This window comes from Oncorhynchus mykiss, unplaced genomic scaffold (genome assembly GCF_013265735.2).
Source record: "Oncorhynchus mykiss isolate Arlee unplaced genomic scaffold, USDA_OmykA_1.1 un_scaffold_439, whole genome shotgun sequence".
Classification (NCBI taxonomy): domain Eukaryota; kingdom Metazoa; phylum Chordata; class Actinopteri; order Salmoniformes; family Salmonidae; genus Oncorhynchus; species Oncorhynchus mykiss.
Window position 1 is genome coordinate 17,050 of NW_023493886.1, and position 17,049 is coordinate 34,098.

The following is a 17,049-nucleotide window of genomic DNA, read 5'->3' on the forward strand; positions in this document are numbered from 1 at the left end:
GCGTTCTCTGGAGCAGTGGAAACCTGTTCTCTGGAGCAGTGGAAATGCGTTCTCTGGAGCAGTGGAAACGCGTTCTCTGGAGCAGTGGAAACGTGTTCTCTGGAGCAGTGGAAATGCGTTCTTTGGAGCAGTGGAAATGCGTACTCTGGAGCAGTGGAAACACGTTCTCTGGAGCAGAGAAGAAACGCGTTGTTTGGAGCAGGGGAAACGTGTTCTCTGGAGCAGTGGAAATGCGTTCTCTGGAGCAGTGGAAACGCGTTCTCTGGAGCAGTGGAAACGCGTTCTCTGGAGCAGTGGAAACGCGTTCTCTGGAGCAGTGGAGACGTGTTCTTTGGAGCAGTGGAAATGCGTTCTCTGGAGCAGTGGAAACATGTTCTCTGGAGCAGAGAAGAAACGCGTTGTTTGGAGCAGGGGAACGTGTTCTCTGGAGCAGTGGAAATGCGTTCTCTGGAGCAGTGGAAACGCGTTCTCTAGAGCAGTGGAAACGCGTTCTCTGGAGCAGTGGAAACACGTTCTCTGGAGCAGAGAAGAAACGCATTGTTTGGAGCAGTGGAAACACGTTCTCTGGAGCATTGGAAACGCGTTCTCTGGAGCAGTGGAAACACGTTCTCTGGAGCAGTGGAAACCTGTTCTCTGTAGCAGTGGAAATGCGTTCTCTGGAGCAGTGGAAACCTGTTCTCTGGAGCAGTGGAAATGCGTTCTCTGGAGCAGTGGAAACCTGTTCTCTGGAGCAGTGGAAATGCGTTCTCTGGAGCAGTGGAAACCTGTTCTCTGGAGCAGTGGAAATGCGTTCTCTGGAGCAGTGGAAACGTGTTCTCTGGAGCAGTGGAAATGCGTTCTCTGGAGCAGTGGAAACACGTTCTCTGGAGCAGAGAAGAAACGCGTTGTTTGGAGCAGGGAAAACGTGTTCTCTGGAGCAGCGGAAATGCGTTCTCTAGAGCAGTGGAAACGCGTTCTCTGGAGCAGTGGAAACGCGTTCTCTGGAGCAGTGGAGACGTGTTCTTTGGAGCAGTGGAAATGCGTTCTCTGGAGCAGTGGAAACACTTTCTCTGGAGCAGAGAAGAAACGCGTTGTTTGGAGCAGTGGAAACACGTTCTCTGGAGCAGTGGAAACGCGTTCTCTGGAGCAGTGGAAACACGTTCTCTGGAGCAGTGGAAACCTGTTCTCTGGAGCAGTGGAAATGCGTTCTCTGGAGCAGTGGAAACCTGTTCTCTGGAGCAGTGGAAATGCGTTCTCTGGAGCAGTGGAAACACGTTCTCTGGAGCAGGGGAAACGTGTTCTCTGGAGCAGTGGAAACGCGTTCTCTGGAGCAGTGGAAACACGTTCTCTGGAGCAGTGGAAACGTGTTCTCTGGAGCTGTGGAAACACGTTCTCTGGAGCAGGGGAAACGTGTTCTCTGGAGCAGTGGAAATGCGTTCTCTGGAGCAGGGGAACGTGTTCTCTGGAGCAGTGGAAACCTGTTCTCTGGAGCAGGGGAAACACGTTCTCTGGAGCAGTGGAAACACGTTCTCTGGAGCAGGGGAAACGTGTTCTCTGGAGCAGTGGAAATGCGTTCTCTGGAGCAGCGGAAACGTGTTCTCTGGAGCAGGGGAAACAAGTTCTCTGGAGCAGTGGAAACACGTTCTCTGGAGCAGAGAAGAAACGCGTTGTTTGGAGCAGGGGAAACGTGTTCTCTGGAGCAGTGGAAATGCGTTCTCTGGAGCAGTGGAAACGCGTTCTCTGGAGCAGGGGAAACGTGTTCTCTGGAGCAGGGGAAACAAGTTCTCTGGAGCAGTGGAAACACGTTCTCTGGAGCAGAGAAGAAACGCGTTGTTTGGAGCAGTGGAAACACGTTCTCTGGAGCAGTGGAAACGTGTTCTCTGGAGCAGTGGAAACACGTTCTCTTTAGCAGTGGAGACCTGTTCTCTGGAGCAGTGGAAACATGTTCTCTGGAGCTGTGGAAACACGTTCTCTGGAGCAGGGGAAACGCGTTCTCTGGAGCAGTGGAAATGCGTTCTCTGGAGCAGAGAAGAAACGCATTGTTTGGAGCAGGGGAAACGTGTTCTCTGGAGCAGCGGAAATGCGTTCTCTAGAGCAGTGGAAACGCGTTCTCTGGAGCAGTGGAAACGCGTTCTCTGGAGCAGTGGAGACGTGTTCTTTGGAGCAGTGGAAATGCGTTCTCTGGAGCAGTGGAAACACGTTCTCTGGAGCAGAGAAGAAACGCGTTGTTTGGAGCAGTGGAAACACGTTCTCTGGAGCAGTGGAAACGCGTTCTCTGGAGCAGTGGAAACACGTTCTCTGGAGCAGTGGAAACCTGTTCTCTGGAGCAGTGGAAATGCGTTCTCTGGAGCAGTGGAAACCTGTTCTCTGGAGCAGTGGAAATGCGTTCTCTGGAGCAGTGGAAACACGTTCTCTGGAGCAGGGGAAACGCGTTCTCTGGAGCAGTGGAAACGCGTTCTCTGGAGCAGTGGAAACGTGTTCTCTGGAGCAGTGGAAACGTGTTCTCTGGAGCAGTGGAAATGCGTTCTCTGGAGCAGTGGAAACACGTTCTCTGGAGCAGAGAAGAAACGCGTTGTTTGGAGCAGTGGAAACACGTTCTCTGGAGCAGTGGAAACGCGTTCTCTGGAGCAGTGGAAACACGTTCTCTGGAGCAGTGGAAACCTGTTCTCTGGAGCAGTGGAAATGCGTTCTCTGGAGCAGTGGAAACCTGTTCTCTGGAGCAGTGGAAATGCGTTCTCTGGAGCAGTGGAAACACGTTCTCTGGAGCAGGGGAAACGTGTTCTCTGGAGCAGTGGAAACGCGTTCTCTGGAGCAGTGGAAACGCGTTCTCTGGAGCAGTGGAAACCTGTTCTCTGGAGCAGTGGAAATGCGTTCTCTGGAGCAGTGGAAACCTGTTCTCTGGAGCAGTGGAAATGCGTTCTCTGGAGCAGTGGAAACCTGTTCTCTGGAGCAGTGGAAATGCGTTCTCTGGAGCTGTGGAAACGCGTTCTCTGGAGCAGGGGAAACGCGTTCTCTGGAGCAGTGGAAACGTGTTCTCTGGAGCAGTGGAAATGCGTTCTCTGGAGCAGTGGAAACACGTTCTCTGGAGCAGAGAAGAAACGCGTTGTTTGGAGCAGGGGAAACGTGTTCTCTGGAGCAGCGGAAATGCGTTCTCTAGAGCAGTGGAAACACGTTCTCTGGAGCAGTGGAGACGTGTTCTTTGGAGCAGTGGAAATGCGTTCTCTGGAGCAGTGGAAACACGTTCTCTGGAGCAGTGGAAACCTGTTCTCTGGAGCAGTGGAAACGTGTTCTCTGGAGCAGTGGAAATGCGTTCTTTGGAGCAGTGGAAATGCGTACTCTGGAGCAGTGGAAACACGTTCTCTGGAGCAGAGAAGAAACGCGTTGTTTGGAGCAGGGGAAACGTGTTCTCTGGAGCAGTGGAAATGCGTTCTCTGGAGCAGTGGAAACGCGTTCTCTGGAGCAGTGGAAACGCGTTCTCTGGAGCAGTGGAAACGCGTTCTCTGGAGCAGTGGAGACGTGTTCTTTGGAGCAGTGGAAATGCGTTCTCTGGAGCAGTGGAAACATGTTCTCTGGAGCAGAGAAGAAACGCGTTGTTTGGAGCAGGGGAACGTGTTCTCTGGAGCAGTGGAAATGCGTTCTCTGGAGCAGTGGAAACGCGTTCTCTAGAGCAGTGGAAACGCGTTCTCTGGAGCAGTGGAAACACGTTCTCTGGAGCAGAGAAGAAACGCATTGTTTGGAGCAGTGGAAACACGTTCTCTGGAGCATTGGAAACGTGTTCTCTGGAGCAGTGGAAACACGTTCTCTGGAGCAGTGGAAACCTGTTCTCTGTAGCAGTGGAAATGCGTTCTCTGGAGCAGTGGAAACCTGTTCTCTGGAGCAGTGGAAATGCGTTCTCTGGAGCAGTGGAAACCTGTTCTCTGGAGCAGTGGAAATGCGTTCTCTGGAGCTGTGGAAACGCGTTCTCTGGAGCAGGGGAAACGCGTTCTCTGGAGCAGTGGAAACGTGTTCTCTGGAGCAGTGGAAATGCGTTCTCTGGAGCAGTGGAAATGCGTTCTCTGGAGCAGTGGAAACACGTTCTCTGGAGCAGGGGAAACGTGTTCTCTGGAGCAGTGGAAACGCGTTCTCTGGAGCAGTGGAAACACGTTCTCTGGAGCAGTGGAAACGTGTTCTCTGGAGCAGTGGAAATGCGTTCTCTGGAGCAGTGGAAACACGTTCTCTGGAGCAGAGAAGAAACGCGTTGTTTGGAGCAGTGGAAACACGTTCTCTGGAGCAGTGGAAACGCGTTCTCTGGAGCAGTGGAAACACGTTCTCTGGAGCAGTGGAAACCTGTTCTCTGGAGCAGTGGAAATGCGTTCTCTGGAGCAGTGGAAACCTGTTCTCTGGAGCAGTGGAAATGCGTTCTCTGGAGCAGTGGAAACCTGTTCTCTGGAGCAGTGGAAATGCGTTCTCTGGAGCAGTGGAAACCTGTTCTCTGGAGCAGTGGAAATGCGTTCTCTGGAGCTGTGGAAACGCGTTCTCTGGAGCAGGGGAAACGCGTTCTCTGGAGCAGTGGAAACGTGTTCTCTGGAGCAGTGGAAATGCGTTCTCTGGAGCAGTGGAAACACGTTCTCTGGAGCAGAGAAGAAACGCGTTGTTTGGAGCAGGGGAAACGTGTTCTCTGGAGCAGCGGAAACACGTTCTCTGGAGCAGTGGAAACGCGTTCTCTGGAGCAGTGGAAACGCGTTCTCTGGAGCAGTGGAGACGTGTTCTTTGGAGCAGTGGAAATGCGTTCTCTGGAGCAGTGGAAACACGTTCTCTGGAGCAGTGGAAACCTGTTCTCTGGAGCAGTGGAAATGCGTTCTCTGGAGCAGTGGAAACCTGTTCTCTGGAGCAGGGGAAACGTGTTCTCTGGAGCAGTGGAAATGCGTTCTCTGGAGCAGTGGAAACCTGTTCTCTGGAGCAGTGGAAATGCGTTCTCTGGAGCAGTGGAAACGCGTTCTCTGGAGCAGTGGAAACGTGTTCTCTGGAGCAGTGGAAATGCGTTCTTTGGAGCAGTGGAAATGCGTACTCTGGAGCAGTGGAAACACGTTCTCTGGAGCAGAGAAGAAACGCGTTGTTTGGAGCAGGGGAAACGTGTTCTCTGGAGCAGTGGAAATGCGTTCTCTGGAGCAGTGGAAACGCGTTCTCTGGAGCAGTGGAAACGCGTTCTCTGGAGCAGTGGAAACGCGTTCTCTGGAGCAGTGGAGACGTGTTCTTTGGAGCAGTGGAAATGCGTTCTCTGGAGCAGTGGAAACATGTTCTCTGGAGCAGAGAAGAAACGCGTTGTTTGGAGCAGGGGAACGTGTTCTCTGGAGCAGTGGAAATGCGTTCTCTGGAGCAGTGGAAACGCGTTCTCTAGAGCAGTGGAAACGCGTTCTCTGGAGCAGTGGAAACACGTTCTCTGGAGCAGAGAAGAAACGCATTGTTTGGAGCAGTGGAAACACGTTCTCTGGAGCATTGGAAACGCGTTCTCTGGAGCAGTGGAAACACGTTCTCTGGAGCAGTGGAAACCTGTTCTCTGTAGCAGTGGAAATGCGTTCTCTGGAGCAGTGGAAACCTGTTCTCTGGAGCAGTGGAAATGCGTTCTCTGGAGCAGTGGAAACCTGTTCTCTGGAGCAGTGGAAATGCGTTCTCTGGAGCAGTGGAAACCTGTTCTCTGGAGCAGTGGAAATGCGTTCTCTGGAGCTGTGGAAACGCGTTCTCTGGAGCAGGGGAAACGCGTTCTCTGGAGCAGTGGAAACGTGTTCTCTGGAGCAGTGGAAATGCGTTCTCTGGAGCAGTGGAAACACGTTCTCTGGAGCAGAGAAGAAACGCGTTGTTTGGAGCAGGGAAAACGTGTTCTCTGGAGCAGCGGAAATGCGTTCTCTAGAGCAGTGGAAACGCGTTCTCTGGAGCAGTGGAAACGCGTTCTCTGGAGCAGTGGAGACGTGTTCTTTGGAGCAGTGGAAATGCGTTCTCTGGAGCAGTGGAAACACTTTCTCTGGAGCAGAGAAGAAACGCGTTGTTTGGAGCAGTGGAAACACGTTCTCTGGAGCAGTGGAAACGCGTTCTCTGGAGCAGTGGAAACACGTTCTCTGGAGCAGTGGAAACACGTTCTCTGGAGCAGGGGAAACGTGTTCTCTGGAGCAGTGGAAACGCGTTCTCTGGAGCAGTGGAAACACGTTCTCTGGAGCAGTGGAAACGTGTTCTCTGGAGCAGTGGAAATGCGTTCTCTGGAGCAGTGGAAACACGTTCTCTGGAGCAGAGAAGAAACGCGTTGTTTGGAGCAGTGGAAACACGTTCTCTGGAGCAGTGGAAACGCGTTCTCCGGAGCAGTGGAAACACGTTCTCTGGAGCAGTGGAAACCTGTTCTCTGGAGCAGTGGAAATGCGTTCTCTGGAGCAGTGGAAACCTGTTCTCTGGAGCAGTGGAAATGCGTTCTCTGGAGCAGTGGAAACACGTTCTCTGGAGCAGGGGAAACGTGTTCTCTGGAGCAGTGGAAACGCGTTCTCTGGAGCAGTGGAAACGCGTTCTCTGGAGCAGTGGAAACCTGTTCTCTGGAGCAGTGGAAATGCGTTCTCTGGAGCAGTGGAAATGCGTTCTCTGGAGCAGTGGAAACACGTTCTCTGGAGCAGAGAAGAAACGCGTTGTTTGGAGCAGGGGAAACGTGTTCTCTGGAGCAGTGGAAATGCGTACTCTGGAGCAGTGGAAACACGTTCTCTGGAGCAGAGAAGAAACGCGTTGTTAGGAGCAGTTTAAAAATAAGTTCTCTGGAGTAGTGGAAATGCGTTCTCTGGAGCAGTGGAAACACGTTCTCTGGAGCAGAGAAGAAACGCGTTGTTTTGAGCAGTGGAAACACGTTCTCTGGAGCAGTGGAAACACATTCTCTGGAGCAGTGGAAACACGTTCTCTGGAGCAGTGGAAACCTGTTCTCTGGAGCAGTGGAAATGCGTTCTCTGGAGCAGTGGAGACCTGTTCTCTGGAGCAGTGGAAACATGTTCTCTGGAGCTGTGGAAACACGTTCTCTGGAGCAGGGGAAACGTGTTCTCTGGAGCAGTGGAAACCTGTTCTCTGGAGCAGGGGAAACACGTTCTCTGGAGCAGTGGAAACACGTTCTCTGGAGCAGGGGAAACGTGTTCTCTGGAGCAGTAGAAATGCGTTCTCTGGAGCAGTGGAAACACGTTCTCTGGAGCAGAGAAGAAACGCGTTGTTCTGAGCAGGGGAAACGTGTTCTCTGGAGCAGTGGAAACCTGTTCTCTGGAGCAGTGGAAATGCGTTCTCTGGAGCAGTGGAAACCTGTTCTCTGGAGCAGTGGAAATGCGTTCTCTGGAGCAGTGGAAACGCGTTCTCTGGAGCAGTGGAAACGTGTTCTCTGGAGCAGTGGAAATGCGTTCTCTGGAGCAGTGGAAATGCGTACTCTGGAGCAGTGGAAACGCGTTCTCTGGAGCAGTGGAAACGCGTTCTCTGGAGCAGTGGAAACACGTTCTCTGGAGCAGTGGAAACCTGTTCTCTGGAGCAGTGGAAATGCGTTCTCTGGAGCAGTGGAAACCTGTTCTCTGGAGCAGTGGAAATGCGTTCTCTGGAGCAGTGGAAACACGTTCTCTGGAGCTGTGGAAACACGTTCTCTGGAGCAGGGGAAACGTGTTCTCTGGAGCAGTGGAAACCTGTTCTCTGGAGCAGGGGAAACACGTTCTCTGGAGCAGTGGAAACGTGTTCTCTGGAGCAGTGGAAATGCGTTCTCTGGAGCAGTGGAAATGCGTACTCTGGAGCAGTGGAAACACGTTCTCTGGAGCAGAGAAGAAACGCGTTGTTTGGAGCAGGGGAAACGTGTTCTCTGGAGCAGTGGAAATGCGTTCTCTGGAGCAGTGGAAACGCGTTCTCTGGAGCAGTGGAAACGCGTTCTCTGGAGCAGTGGAGACGTGTTCTTTGGAGCAGTGGAAATGCGTTCTCTGGAGCAGTGGAAACATGTTCTCTGGAGCAGAGAAGAAACGCGTTGTTTGGAGCAGGGGAACGTGTTCTCTGGAGCAGTGGAAATGCGTTCTCTGGAGCAGTGGAAACGCGTTCTCTGGAGCAGTGGAAACGCGTTCTCTGGAGCAGTGGAAATGCGTTCTCTGGAGCAGTGGAAACCTGTTCTCTGGAGCAGTGGAAATGCGTTCTCTGGAGCAGTGGAAACCTGTTCTCTGGAGCAGTGGAAATGCGTTCTCTGGAGCAGTGGAAACCTGTTCTCTGGAGCAGTGGAAATGCGTTCTCTGGAGCTGTGGAAACGCGTTCTCTGGAGCAGTGGAAATGCGTACTCTGGAGCAGTGGAAACACGTTCTCTGGAGCAGAGAAGAAACGCGTTGTTAGGAGCAGTTTAAAAATAAGTTCTCTGGAGTAGTGGAAATGCGTTCTCTGGAGCAGTGGAAACACGTTCTCTGGAGCAGAGAAGAAACGCGTTGTTTTGAGCAGTGGAAACACGTTCTCTGGAGCAGTGGAAACACATTCTCTGGAGCAGTGGAAACACGTTCTCTGGAGCAGTGGAAACCTGTTCTCTGGAGCAGTGGAAATGCGTTCTCTGGAGCAGTGGAGACCTGTTCTCTGGAGCAGTGGAAACATGTTCTCTGGAGCTGTGGAAACACGTTCTCTGGAGCAGGGGAAACGTGTTCTCTGGAGCAGTGGAAACCTGTTCTCTGGAGCAGGGGAAACACGTTCTCTGGAGCAGTGGAAACACGTTCTCTGGAGCAGGGGAAACGTGTTCTTTGGAGCAGTGGAAATGCGTTCTCTGGAGCAGTGGAAACGCGTTCTCTGGAGCAGTGGAGACGTGTTCTTTGGAGCAGTGGAAATGCGTTCTCTGGAGCAGTGGAAACACGTTCTCTGGAGCAGTGGAAACCTGTTCTCTGGAGCAGTGGAAATGCGTTCTCTGGAGCAGTGGAAACCTGTTCTCTGGAGCAGGGGAAACGTGTTCTCTGGAGCAGTGGAAATGCGTTCTCTGGAGCAGTGGAAACCTGTTCTCTGGAGCAGTGGAAATGCGTTCTCTGGAGCAGTGGAAACGCGTTCTCTGGAGCAGTGGAAACGTGTTCTCTGGAGCAGTGGAAATGCGTTCTTTGGAGCAGTGGAAATGCGTACTCTGGAGCAGTGGAAACACGTTCTCTGGAGCAGAGAAGAAACGCGTTGTTTGGAGCAGGGGAAACGTGTTCTCTGGAGCAGTGGAAATGCGTTCTCTGGAGCAGTGGAAACGCGTTCTCTGGAGCAGTGGAAACGCGTTCTCTGGGCAGTGGAAACGCGTTCTCTGGAGCAGTGGAGACGTGTTCTTTGGAGCAGTGGAAATGCGTTCTCTGGAGCAGTGGAAACATGTTCTCTGGAGCAGAGAAGAAACGCGTTGTTTGGAGCAGGGGAACGTGTTCTCTGGAGCAGTGGAAATGCGTTCTCTGGAGCAGTGGAAACGCGTTCTCTAGAGCAGTGGAAACGCATTCTCTGGAGCAGTGGAAACACGTTCTCTGGAGCAGAGAAGAAACGCATTGTTTGGAGCAGTGGAAACACGTTCTCTGGAGCATTGGAAACGCGTTCTCTGGAGCAGTGGAAACACGTTCTCTGGAGCAGTGGAAACCTGTTCTCTGTAGCAGTGGAAATGCGTTCTCTGGAGCAGTGGAAACCTGTTCTCTGGAGCAGTGGAAATGCGTTCTCTGGAGCAGTGGAAACCTGTTCTCTGGAGCAGTGGAAATGCGTTCTCTGGAGCAGTGGAAACCTGTTCTCTGGAGCAGTGGAAATGCGTTCTCTGGAGCTGTGGAAACGCGTTCTCTGGAGCAGGGGAAACGCGTTCTCTGGAGCAGTGGAAACGTGTTCTCTGGAGCAGTGGAAATGCGTTCTCTGGAGCAGTGGAAACACGTTCTCTGGAGCAGAGAAGAAACGCGTTGTTTGGAGCAGGGAAAACGTGTTCTCTGGAGCAGCGGAAATGCGTTCTCTAGAGCAGTGGAAACGCGTTCTCTGGAGCAGTGGAAACGCGTTCTCTGGAGCAGTGGAAACGCGTTCTCTGGAGCAGTGGAGACGTGTTCTTTGGAGCAGTGGAAATGCGTTCTCTGGAGCAGTGGAAACACTTTCTCTGGAGCAGAGAAGAAACGCGTTGTTTGGAGCAGTGGAAACACGTTCTCTGGAGCAGTGGAAACGCGTTCTCTGGAGCAGTGGAAACACGTTCTCTGGAGCAGTGGAAACCTGTTCTCTGGAGCAGTGGAAACACGTTCTCTGGAGCAGGGGAAACGTGTTCTCTGGAGCAGTGGAAACCTGTTCTCTGGAGCAGGGGAAACACGTTCTCTGGAGCAGTGGAAACACGTTCTCTGGAGCAGGGGAAACGTGTTCTTTGGAGCAGTGGAAATGCGTTCTCTGGAGCAGTGGAAACGCGTTCTCTGGAGCAGTGGAGACGTGTTCTTTGGAGCAGTGGAAATGCGTTCTCTGGAGCAGTGGAAACACGTTCTCTGGAGCAGTGGAAATGCGTTCTCTGGAGCAGTGGAAATGCGTTCTCTGGAGCAGTGGAAACCTGTTCTCTGGAGCAGGGGAAACGTGTTCTCTGGAGCAGTGGAAATGCGTTCTCTGGAGCAGTGGAAACCTGTTCTCTGGAGCAGTGGAAATGCGTTCTCTGGAGCAGTGGAAACGCGTTCTCTGGAGCAGTGGAAACGTGTTCTCTGGAGCAGTGGAAATGCGTTCTTTGGAGCAGTGGAAATGCGTACTCTGGAGCAGTGGAAACACGTTCTCTGGAGCAGAGAAGAAACGCGTTGTTTGGAGCAGGGGAAACGTGTTCTCTGGAGCAGTGGAAATGCGTTCTCTGGAGCAGTGGAAACGCGTTCTCTGGAGCAGTGGAAACGCGTTCTCTGGAGCAGTGGAAACGCGTTCTCTGGAGCAGTGGAGACGTGTTCTTTGGAGCAGTGGAAATGCGTTCTCTGGAGCAGTGGAAACATGTTCTCTGGAGCAGAGAAGAAACGCGTTGTTTGGAGCAGGGGAACGTGTTCTCTGGAGCAGTGGAAATGCGTTCTCTGGAGCAGTGGAAACGCGTTCTCTAGAGCAGTGGAAACGCGTTCTCTGGAGCAGTGGAAACACGTTCTCTGGAGCAGAGAAGAAACGCATTGTTTGGAGCAGTGGAAACACGTTCTCTGGAGCATTGGAAACGCGTTCTCTGGAGCAGTGGAAACACGTTCTCTGGAGCAGTGGAAACCTGTTCTCTGTAGCAGTGGAAATGCGTTCTCTGGAGCAGTGGAAACCTGTTCTCTGGAGCAGTGGAAATGCGTTCTCTGGAGCAGTGGAAACCTGTTCTCTGGAGCAGTGGAAATGCGTTCTCTGGAGCAGTGGAAACCTGTTCTCTGGAGCAGTGGAAATGCGTTCTCTGGAGCTGTGGAAACGCGTTCTCTGGAGCAGGGGAAACGCGTTCTCTGGAGCAGTGGAAACGTGTTCTCTGGAGCAGTGGAAATGCGTTCTCTGGAGCAGTGGAAACACGTTCTCTGGAGCAGAGAAGAAACGCGTTGTTTGGAGCAGGGAAAACGTGTTCTCTGGAGCAGTGGAAATGCGTTCTCTAGAGCAGTGGAAACGCGTTCTCTGGAGCAGTGGAAACGCGTTCTCTGGAGCAGTGGAGACGTGTTCTTTGGAGCAGTGGAAATGCGTTCTCTGGAGCAGTGGAAACACTTTCTCTGGAGCAGAGAAGAAACGCGTTGTTTGGAGCAGTGGAAACACGTTCTCTGGAGCAGTAGAAACGCGTTCTCTGGAGCAGTGGAAACACGTTCTCTGGAGCAGTGGAAATGCGTTCTCTGGAGCAGTGGAAACCTGTTCTCTGGAGCAGTGGAAATGCGTTCTCTGGAGCAGTGGAAACACGTTCTCTGGAGCAGGGGAAACGTGTTCTCTGGAGCTGTGGAAACGCGTTCTCTGGAGCAGTGGAAACGCGTTCTCTGGAGCAGTGGAAACGTGTTCTCTGGAGCAGTGGAAATGCGTTCTCTGGAGCAGTGGAAACACGTTCTCTGGAGCAGAGAAGAAACGCGTTGTTTGGAGCAGTGGAAACACGTTCTCTGGAGCAGTGGAAACGCGTTCTCTGGAGCAGTGGAAACACGTTCTCTGGAGCAGTGGAAACCTGTTCTCTGGAGCAGTGGAAATGCGTTCTCTGGAGCAGTGGAAACCTGTTCTCTGGAGCAGTGGAAATGCGTTCTCTGGAGCAGTGGAAACACGTTCTCTGGAGCAGGGGAAACGTGTTCTCTGGAGCAGTGGAAACGCGTTCTCGGGAGCAGTGGAAACGCGTTCTCTGGAGCAGTGGAAACCTGTTCTCTGGAGCAGTGGAAATGCGTTCTCTGGAGCAGTGGAAACACGTTCTCTGGAGCAGAGAAGAAACGCGTTCTCTGGAGCAGGGGAAACGTGTTCTCTGGAGCAGTGGAAATGCGTTCTCTGGAGCAGTGGAAACACGTTCTCTGGAGCAGAGAAGAAACGCGTTGTTTGGAGCAGTGGAAACACGTTCTCTGGAGCAGTGGAAACGCGTTCTCTGGAGCAGTGGAGACGTGTTCTTTGGAGCAGTGGAAATGCGTTCTCTGGAGCAGTGGAAACATGTTCTCTGGAGCAGAGAAGAAACGCGTTGTTTGGAGCAGGGGAACGTGTTCTCTGGAGCAGTGGAAATGCGTTCTCTGGAGCAGTGGAAACGCGTTCTCTAGAGCAGTGGAAACGCATTCTCTGGAGCAGTGGAAACACGTTCTCTGGAGCAGAGAAGAAACGCATTGTTTGGAGCAGTGGAAACACGTTCTCTGGAGCATTGGAAACGCGTTCTCTGGAGCAGTGGAAACACGTTCTCTGGAGCAGTGGAAACCTGTTCTCTGTAGCAGTGGAAATGCGTTCTCTGGAGCAGTGGAAACCTGTTCTCTGGAGCAGTGGAAATGCGTTCTCTGGAGCAGTGGAAACCTGTTCTCTGGAGCAGTGGAAATGCGTTCTCTGGAGCAGTGGAAACCTGTTCTCTGGAGCAGTGGAAATGCGTTCTCTGGAGCTGTGGAAACGCGTTCTCTGGAGCAGGGGAAACGCGTTCTCTGGAGCAGTGGAAACGTGTTCTCTGGAGCAGTGGAAATGCGTTCTCTGGAGCAGTGGAAACACGTTCTCTGGAGCAGAGAAGAAACGCGTTGTTTGGAGCAGGGAAAACGTGTTCTCTGGAGCAGCGGAAATGCGTTCTCTAGAGCAGTGGAAACGCGTTCTCTGGAGCAGTGGAAACGCGTTCTCTGGAGCAGTGGAAACGCGTTCTCTGGAGCAGTGGAGACGTGTTCTTTGGAGCAGTGGAAATGCGTTCTCTGGAGCAGTGGAAACACTTTCTCTGGAGCAGAGAAGAAACGCGTTGTTTGGAGCAGTGGAAACACGTTCTCTGGAGCAGTGGAAACGCGTTCTCTGGAGCAGTGGAAACACGTTCTCTGGAGCAGTGGAAACCTGTTCTCTGGAGCAGTGGAAACACGTTCTCTGGAGCAGGGGAAACGTGTTCTCTGGAGCAGTGGAAACCTGTTCTCTGGAGCAGGGGAAACACGTTCTCTGGAGCAGTGGAAACACGTTCTCTGGAGCAGGGGAAACGTGTTCTTTGGAGCAGTGGAAATGCGTTCTCTGGAGCAGTGGAAACGCGTTCTCTGGAGCAGTGGAGACGTGTTCTTTGGAGCAGTGGAAATGCGTTCTCTGGAGCAGTGGAAACACGTTCTCTGGAGCAGTGGAAATGCGTTCTCTGGAGCAGTGGAAATGCGTTCTCTGGAGCAGTGGAAACCTGTTCTCTGGAGCAGGGGAAACGTGTTCTCTGGAGCAGTGGAAATGCGTTCTCTGGAGCAGTGGAAACCTGTTCTCTGGAGCAGTGGAAATGCGTTCTCTGGAGCAGTGGAAACGCGTTCTCTGGAGCAGTGGAAACGTGTTCTCTGGAGCAGTGGAAATGCGTTCTTTGGAGCAGTGGAAATGCGTACTCTGGAGCAGTGGAAACACGTTCTCTGGAGCAGAGAAGAAACGCGTTGTTTGGAGCAGGGGAAACGTGTTCTCTGGAGCAGTGGAAATGCGTTCTCTGGAGCAGTGGAAACGCGTTCTCTGGAGCAGTGGAAACGCGTTCTCTGGAGCAGTGGAAACGCGTTCTCTGGAGCAGTGGAGACGTGTTCTTTGGAGCAGTGGAAATGCGTTCTCTGGAGCAGTGGAAACATGTTCTCTGGAGCAGAGAAGAAACGCGTTGTTTGGAGCAGGGGAACGTGTTCTCTGGAGCAGTGGAAATGCGTTCTCTGGAGCAGTGGAAACGCGTTCTCTAGAGCAGTGGAAACGCGTTCTCTGGAGCAGTGGAAACACGTTCTCTGGAGCAGAGAAGAAACGCATTGTTTGGAGCAGTGGAAACACGTTCTCTGGAGCATTGGAAACGCGTTCTCTGGAGCAGTGGAAACACGTTCTCTGGAGCAGTGGAAACCTGTTCTCTGTAGCAGTGGAAATGCGTTCTCTGGAGCAGTGGAAACCTGTTCTCTGGAGCAGTGGAAATGCGTTCTCTGGAGCAGTGGAAACCTGTTCTCTGGAGCAGTGGAAATGCGTTCTCTGGAGCAGTGGAAACCTGTTCTCTGGAGCAGTGGAAATGCGTTCTCTGGAGCTGTGGAAACGCGTTCTCTGGAGCAGTGGAAACGCGTTCTCTGGAGCAGTGGAGACGTGTTCTTTGGAGCAGTGGAAATGCGTTCTCTGGAGCAGTGGAAACACTTTCTCTGGAGCAGAGAAGAAACGCGTTGTTTGGAGCAGTGGAAACACGTTCTCTGGAGCAGTAGAAACGCGTTCTCTGGAGCAGTGGAAACACGTTCTCTGGAGCAGTGGAAATGCGTTCTCTGGAGCAGTGGAAACCTGTTCTCTGGAGCAGTGGAAATGCGTTCTCTGGAGCAGTGGAAACACGTTCTCTGGAGCAGGGGAAACGTGTTCTCTGGAGCAGTGGAAACGCGTTCTCTGGAGCAGTGGAAACGCGTTCTCTGGAGCAGTGGAAACGTGTTCTCTGGAGCAGTGGAAATGCGTTCTCTGGAGCAGTGGAAACACGTTCTCTGGAGCAGAGAAGAAACGCGTTGTTTGGAGCAGTGGAAACACGTTCTCTGGAGCAGTGGAAACGCGTTCTCTGGAGCAGTGGAAACACGTTCTCTGGAGCAGTGGAAACCTGTTCTCTGGAGCAGTGGAAATGCGTTCTCTGGAGCAGTGGAAACCTGTTCTCTGGAGCAGTGGAAATGCGTTCTCTGGAGCAGTGGAAACACGTTCTCTGGAGCAGGGGAAACGTGTTCTCTGGAGCAGTGGAAACGCGTTCTCGGGAGCAGTGGAAACGCGTTCTCTGGAGCAGTGGAAACCTGTTCTCTGGAGCAGTGGAAATGCGTTCTCTGGAGCAGTGGAAACACGTTCTCTGGAGCAGAGAAGAAACGCGTTCTCTGGAGCAGGGGAAACGTGTTCTCTGGAGCAGTGGAAATGCGTTCTCTGGAGCAGTGGAAACACGTTCTCTGGAGCAGAGAAGAAACGCGTTGTTTGGAGCAGTGGAAACACGTTCTCTGGAGCAGTGGAAACGCGTTCTCTGGAGCAGTGGAAACACGTTCTCTGGAGCAGAGAAGAAACGCGTTGTTAGGAGCAGTTTAAAAATAAGTTCTCTGGAGTAGTGGAAATGCGTTCTCTGGAGCAGTGGAAACACGTTCTCTGGAGCAGAGAAGAAACGCGTTGTTTTGAGCAGTGGAAACACGTTCTCTGGAGCAGTGGAAACACATTCTCTGGAGCAGTGGAAACACGTTCTCTGGAGCAGTGGAAACCTGTTCTCTGGAGCAGTGGAAATGCGTTCTCTGGAGCAGTGGAGACCTGTTCTCTGGAGCAGTGGAAACATGTTCTCTGGAGCTGTGGAAACACGTTCTCTGGAGCAGGGGAAACGTGTTCTCTGGAGCAGTGGAAACCTGTTCTCTGGAGCAGGGGAAACACGTTCTCTGGAGCAGTGGAAACACGTTCTCTGGAGCAGGGGAAACGTGTTCTCTGGAGCAGTAGAAATGCGTTCTCTGGAGCAGTGGAAACACGTTCTCTGGAGCAGAGAAGAAACGCGTTGTTTGGAGCAGGGGAAACGTGTTCTCTGGAGCAGTGGAAACCTGTTCTCTGGAGCAGTGGAAATGCGTTCTCTGGAGCAGTGGAAACCTGTTCTCTGGAGCAGTGGAAATGCGTTCTCTGGAGCAGTGGAAACGCGTTCTCTGGAGCAGTGGAAACGTGTTCTCTGGAGCAGTGGAAATGCATTCTCTGGAGCAGTGGAAATGCGTACTCTGGAGCAGTGGAAACACGTTCTCTGGAGCAGTGGAAACGCGTTCTCTGGAGCAGTGGAAACACGTTCTCTGGAGCAGTGGAAACCTGTTCTCTGGAGCAGTGGAAATGCGTTCTCTGGAGCAGTGGAAACCTGTTCTCTGGAGCAGTGGAAATGCGTTCTCTGGAGCAGTGGAAACACGTTCTCTGGAGCTGTGGAAACACGTTCTCTGGAGCAGGGGAAACGTGTTCTCTGGAGCAGTGGAAACCTGTTCTCTGGAGCAGGGGAAACACGTTCTCTGGAGCAGTGGAAACGTGTTCTCTGGAGCAGTGGAAATGCGTTCTCTGGAGCAGTGGAAATGCGTACTCTGGAGCAGTGGAAACACGTTCTCTGGAGCAGAGAAGAAACGCGTTGTTTGGAGCAGGGGAAACTTGTTCTCTGGAGCAGTGGAAATGCGTTCTCTGGAGCAGTGGAAACGCGTTCTCTGGAGCAGTGGAAACGCGTTCTCTGGAGCAGTGGAGACGTGTTCTTTGGAGCAGTGGAAATGCGTTCTCTGGAGCAGTGGAAACATGTTCTCTGGAGCAGAGAAGAAACGCGTTGTTTGGAGCAGGGGAACGTGTTCTCTGGAGCAGTGGAAATGCGTTCTCTGGAGCAGTGGAAACGCGTTCTCTGGAGCAGTGGAAACGCGTTCTCTGGAGCAGTGGAAACGCGTTCTCTGGAGCAGTGGAAATGCGTTCTCTGGAGCAGTGGAAACCTGTTCTCTGGAGCAGTGGAAATGCGTTCTCTGGAGCAGTGGAAACCTGTTCTCTGGAGCAGTGGAAATGCGTTCTCTGGAGCAGTGGAAACCTGTTCTC